Here is a 7,216-nt window from a genome sequence, read left to right on the forward strand (position 1 = left end):
TAAAAGGAAGATTATAAATGGCCCAATAATTATTTAGATCATTAGGAATTAAGGGTACATAGACCCTTGAGACAAGGTACATGTGTTAAAACAGTAGAAAATTCAGTTTAAAAAGCAGACAAAGCAGATGGCTTTGGTGGTCTATAAATCATAACAACAATAGTGGGAATTGAACCATAAAGTTGTACAGCCAAGATTTCAAAAGATGATGGCTCTGATCAGAGATCGATTTAAACTGTCCCGATAACTGGATAAAAACAGTGTAGTTTGATTTAAATGAAGAAAATTGTTAGGCTTTTCCCAAGTCTCAGTAACACACAAACAATTAATATTTTGGTCCACAATAAAATGAAAACCTACCTTTTGTCCTCTTGATATTCTTCCCTCTCCATTTGTAAAACGGATCTTTGATACTGTTGGCTCAGTCCTTTTGAATATCATTAACAACTGCCTTGTAAGCAACTACCGTGCCTGTCCAGGCCTGCTTTAAATTCGCCACTGTGACTCCCATTTTTAAGAAATCCTCACTTGACTCTGCAGAATTATAGGCCTATCTCTAACTTGCCGTTCCTATCCAAAATGTTTACCAGTCTGTACTAGGAAGTGTTATTAGGTTTGGTCTGTTAATGGTCTGTCAACCTGGTGCGGAAACCTCACTGTGAAAACCAAAACAAAGCTATTGTATATAATACAGACTGCTATGAAACTGAGACTATCGTAGCAGTCAGTCTTTATGAGCAATGATCATTGAAGGAAGCCGAAGGATTTTGAGTGATTCGTCCCATGTAATCCATTCTTGCTATGAAGTGCTACCCTCGAGGAGAAGGTACAGAATTCCTCAATGTAAATTGAACAGGTTTAACAATTAATTTGTGCCGGTATCAAATAAACAGTTATATAAGAACTAGTCAAATTTAATAATCCTAATAAATATTGCAGCAGTTACGTGTGTGGTCAATGTTCGTGAAAGTAATATGATGTGTGTATTTGATGTAAAGTTTTATGAATGTGATGTATTTTAGAATTATTCTAGGTGTAACAGGTGATGTAGAAACGTTGATTATCAAATCCACAACAAATTTCCCTATTAGGGACAATAAAGTATATTTTTAATATAAAAATTCAAGTGCTTCTGGATTTGAGCTTGGCTTTTGACTTTTGTCTTTTATTCTTTTATCTCGCCGGGAACGTTCTATCGGGATCACGGGTACGGCACTAAAAGGGTTCCAGTCATTCCTGTCTAATAGAAGTGTTTCCGTAAGTTTAAGTGTCCACTCATCCTCGGCGACCCACCTCACTTGTGGTGTACCCCAGGGATCGATCTTGGGACCGCTACTATTTTCTTTATACATGCTACCTATGCGGTCAATTTTAAGTAGATTTGGTGTGTCGTACCACTGTTACGAGAACTCTACTAGCTATAAAAAGCAAGGATAATTCTGCTTATAAGAGATTGGAAGCATGTCTTCATGAACTCAAGCTGTGGCTCACCAACAGTTTTATTCTACTCAACAATGACAAAAGACAAATTATTAAATTGGGGCCAAAAGATTACAGGGATGCAAATGCCATCGATCTTGGCACCCTCCCGCCGCACCTTACCGCTTACGTTAAAGGGGTCATCAGATCCAAAATTCATTTTTATATGGTGTTTGCATATAAATGGGTCTTTGCAGTGTGGACACAACCACCATACAATGAAAAAAATCCATTCACTCCTTTTTTTTAACCCTCAACTAGTCTAAACACTCCCAATAATCAGGCCGTTTGGATTTTCTGAGCACTATGATGTCATAATGATCATGCTTCGCCCACGACCACTGACGGACTGTCCCGTATTAGCATATTTCTGCCCTCAGCCATTCGACACCCCCCATGGAAGAGAGGGGTGGGGCGAGCAGTTGCTCATTATCATTTAAAGAGACATGCACCGAAACGGGTCGCTGTGAACAGAGCTGTTTCTGAGGAGGTAAAAAGGGTGTTGTTTTACACGACCATTGAGGAATTCTAAACAAAGTATATTACAAACTTTACATGAACACCCTAAAGAATCATCCCAACTTGTGGAAAATGGGCATCCGATGACCCCTTTAAAGATTTAGGATTAGATGGTAGTCTGAAGTTAGACAAACACTAGCTCACGCTCACGGGAAGCCACACACGAGATCATATTACACCAATCTGACGCTCTCTGCTCTGGCTGCCGGTGAGATATCGAAGCAATTTTAAAATTGTGCTATTTGTGTACAAAGCTCTCAACCATCTAGTTCCCAAATACCTTTCTGATTTAATTGTTATCCACAATCCATCCAGTTTGTTTAGATCATGAAAATATCACTTTCTGTCTGTCTTCCCATACAACCTGCCTCTACACATCAGAACAGACTTCACATCTTTTCTCATGTGCTTTTAATTCTCTGTAATTCTTGTTTGAGTGTTTTTTGCTCTTATTTTTTTTTTTTTCTATTTTTGGACAGCACTTTGTTTTAAATGTGCTTTATAAATAAATTGAATTGAATATATGGGCCTCTATATGTATGAGAAAACCTAGTAAACTGAGTAAGCCTTTTTAATTGAGTAAACCTAGATCCAAACAGTTTAGTTAATGATGTAGGTGTCTTGTGCTTGACTGGAGATCAGTGGCGGGTCTGTTCTCTTTGATTTCTGAGATCTGCTCTCAGGTCCATCTGAAGCTGAGCACTTCCTCTTAGCGACTGTTGCCATGGGCTCAGGCTTTCACGGTCAGTGCTTTTCTTTATGGGTGCTTCAAACCGGCAACCATTGAAAGAGGCTCTCTGACTAAAATAGGATTGAATTGAACAGTCGAGAGGTTGCAGAACTTTCTTTATCGGAGTCAGAAATAAAAGGCTCACAGTGGTTTAGCGCTACGCATCAGACACTGACTGGCTGCCTCGTCATTTTGACTGCAGGTCTATAATTATCACGCCGCAGAGTGTGGACAATTCAGCATGATTGATTCAAAGATTGTGTGTGAAGCCTTAGTAATGTGGCATGTAAACCACATACAGTACAGCACATCACGTACTATTGCAAATACAATCTCATGGCAACTCCTAACCATTTTAGGTTTTGGAGAATCGGTGGCTAATTTGTATGAATCTGTATGATTTGCTTACACTGATTATGAGAGACAAACTTGTTCTGGTCAACATCAGCCACCTCATGTCAAGTGCTAAATCTCACCAAGTTGTGTTTCTTATATTTTCTGAAACCATGAAATCAAATGACATGTCGCATCTTTCCTCATTGGACATTCATCAGGGTAAATGTGCTGACTCTGGCTCATAGTGAAGATCAATATGTCTCACATTAGCGCTTTGACCTTTTATGATAATAAGTTGGATGGCTCATGGAAGATGTGCAAGCGGCTCAAACTGAATGTGTCTAACATTCACTGAAGGAGGGACTCAAGCCATATACACCAGAATATCTTTTATATTGGCCCAGCAATCATACCCCAGAATACCCCAGAGTACCCATAGCCTAGCAACATCCTGGCAACCACACAGAACTCCCTAGCAATCACATAGCAACATCCTAGCGACCAACTAAAATACCCTAGCAACCAGACAGCAATGCCCTGGCAACCACCGAGAACACCTGACCAACTACACATCAACATGAAAAATGACTCGGACCACCAAGCAGGCTCATAGAGAAGATCTGGCAAACACCTTCAACCCCCTAGCAATGCCATAGCAACCTCCAGAACACCCTAGCAACCACATAGCAACATCCTAGCGACCAACTAAAATACCCTAGCAACCAGACAGCAATGCCCTGGCAACCACCGAGAACACCTGACCAACTACACATCAACATGAAAAATGACTCGGACCACCAAGCAGGCTCATAGAGAAGATCTGGCAACCACCTTCAACCCCCTAGCAACGCCATAGCAACCTCCAGAACACCCTAGCAACCACATAGCAATGCCGTAGCAACCTCCAGAACACCCTAGCAACCATGTAGCAATGCCATAGCAACCTCCAGAACTCCCTAGCAACCCTCGAGAAATGCCCTAGCAACCACCCATAACACATAAACATCTAAACAGCTATCTGCTAAAAATGGATCAGAACAATAGCAGCTGCACATTGCGAAGCCCTGGAAACCACCCAGAATGCCCTGTAAACCACATAGCAGCATGTTTACAACTCAAAAGACTTAGCAACCATGTAGCAATGCCCCAGCAACCTCCAGAACACCCTACCAACCACATAGCAATGCCCTAGCAACCAACCAGAACACTTAGACCTCATAGAAACATGTTAAAAATAACTCAGAACATCTAGTAAATACATAGCGATGCCCTGGCAACCACCTAGCAACTATTTAGAAAACACAGAGCGACACCTTAACAACCAGCTAGAACACCTAGCAACCACACCGTGTGGTTGAGATGACAGAAAGATCATGGCAGTGAGTTTTGTACAGGCTCATAATATACAATACCCAAGGAACTAGTGCTGGTCGGTTTACCGGTTCATACCGAATACCGGTGTTTTTTTATTTTTTTATTTTTAATATACCGCAATACCAGTGTATGATGCTGGGAACGTGGCGTGACACTGTTTGAGAGGGTCTTTTCACTGTTCACTGGTGATACACAGGTGTGTGTGTGTGTGTGTGTGTGTGTGTTACTGTGCCTGACGGTGAAGATGGAGAGGTTAAACTAACTGATATCTGTCAAATTATATTACAGTGTTTCCCACACATTGGTTCACAATATCAACACTGCCTTTTGGAAAAAGTCGAAACGCGGCACGGGTGTTTTTATATGAATGTATCTGGCCGTTACCGTGGAAACCGCTGTTTCTGCCGCTCCTACAGCGCCTCCTGCTGGTGCCTCTGTAAACAGCATCATTTTGTGGGGTCTTGCAAACCTGTATTAATAGTAGTGTGGATTTTTTCAATATTCACTCGTCATGACAGTAAAATAGGGCATTCTGAGTCAATCTACTGCAGTATTTCCTCTCTCAATCAACAGAAAATGGGGTTAACACCCAGTCATGCTTGAAAACAAAAAAAAACGGTATACTTTTTGGTCATACCGCCCAGCACTACAAGGAACCATCCAGAACACCCTAGCAACCTCATAGCAACGTATAGCAACCGTATAGTGATGCCTTGACCGCCACCCATACATCACAGCAGTGGATTCTGGGTAGCAGGCAACACTCTTTTACTGGTCACGACACACTGAAAGGTCCTCATATTCTGACTGAAGAGTTTCAGATGTCAAGGCAGTTGTATCCCCCCTTCAGCACACGCTTGTCACTCTTCACGCTCCTGGCAACCAGAGCGGATTGATCCGAAGAGACTCCAGGTGTTCCTGAGACGAGGAGGCCGGCTGACATCTGCCATGTCTCTTAGCAACACCATATTACTCCTGTGATCAGTGTTACTCACACACTGACAAGTGTTCATGCCTTCATAAATAGCCAAAATGACTAACGGTTGGCCAGTATTTCTTCAACAATGAAAATGAACCTAGTCACGTTCTCATTACATGTTCCTGGTTCCTCGCCTTAGCAACTATCACTAATGATAACATCTTATAGGGCAATGTTGACTAGTTGCTAAGAGATTCTGTTGCTTAAATCTCAGTTCATTGTCCACAATGTCAGTGCTTGTCATCTGTGCTAAGATGGGTTAGATACTCATCCAGCTCTTCATGTCACAGCGGCCTCGGCCTGTTAGTCACGACCGCGGGTCTCATCTGACGACTGCAGACGAACACACCAGTAATGAAGCAGCACATGGTGTCCTGACGAACTCTGCAGTCATTCTGCTTCAAAACCTCTTCTGTGACGATGTCCTGACACGCATTACCGGATTTATACACAACGGGGACATTCATCATTCACAAAGTTGTTTGTTTGTTAAATAATTGAGAATGCTTTTGCGTTTTACCACATAAGTGGTAAATTTCCCGCCTATTTTCAGGCATATGTGACCCTGGACCACACAACCAGTCTCGAGTCGCACGGGTATATTTGTGGCAATAGCCAACAACACATTGTATGGGTCAAAATTATCGATTTTTCTTTCATGCCAAAAATCATGAGGATATTAAGTAAAGATCATGTTCCATGAAGATATTTTGTAAATTTCCTACCATAAATATATAAAACATGTATTTCTGTGAGTGAATGCTGCACAATCACCAACATAAATGGACAACTTTAAAGGCCATTTTCTCAATGTTTAGATTTTTTTGCACCCTCAGATTCCAGATTTGCACATTTCTTCGAGCGGAGGGTCTATGGCCGGGTAAATGTATGGGCTTTGTAAGATCTTTCGGTCTGATGGACAAAAAAAGCTCACACAATTTGCACAGAACTCGACCGGAGACGACAGAAAACACAGAGAGCAGCGGATTTTGTTTCTGCTTTGACAGACGCAAGATCACGAGCGCTGTGAGAGTGTGTTAGACATCAGGAATGGAGAGAGAACATTGTGCTTGGTGTGTTTTTGATTCATCTTCAAATTAAACTTGAGTCTCCAGCTGATAAAGTTTAAACCCCGTCTGGCTAGAGCTCGTGGTGTTCACGCATCAGGTCAGGAGAGTTCAGGTCAGTCAGTGTTTTATGGCTGTTCAAACACATTTGATCACATGAGCGTTCACACTATGAAAGCAATCCAGTCGAATGTGTTTTCAGCTACTTCTGGAAGTGATCGAAAGTGGACAAACTCTAAATGTTTCAGACCCCGTTTACACCTGTATTTAGCATCGTCCACTTGTGATCCGATCGACCGAAACACATCTTGACACCAGCTGCAAACGGGGCCAGAGTTATATAACCTGATGAAGACGTCACGTGATGTCGCACCGATGAGTGATGGATCCTGCTAGTCACCTGTTAGCTAACGCTATCACGTACGCTATCCTGTGGGACAGTCTCTGCCTAGAAACGGTTATCTGGGTATCAGATCAGACATGTTTCAAATCACCCTTGTTGCTTAATTAATCACAGTAATACATGCTACAGATGCCACATTAGAAAATACACTTGCATTACCTAACTTATGTAGTTTAATCCATAATGTTATATAGTGTGTTATCAAAAGGTGTGATGAAGTATGACACAGACATGAGGATTTGATGCCATCTGTTGATGCATCTCTCTCTCTCTCTCTCTCTCTCTCTCTCTCTTTCTCGAATGAAACAAGTTTGATAGTAATGGTATTA

Source organism: Abramis brama (assembly GCF_963993115.1).
Source record: "Abramis brama genome assembly, chromosome: 20".
NCBI classification, from domain to species: domain Eukaryota; kingdom Metazoa; phylum Chordata; class Actinopteri; order Cypriniformes; family Leuciscidae; genus Abramis; species Abramis brama.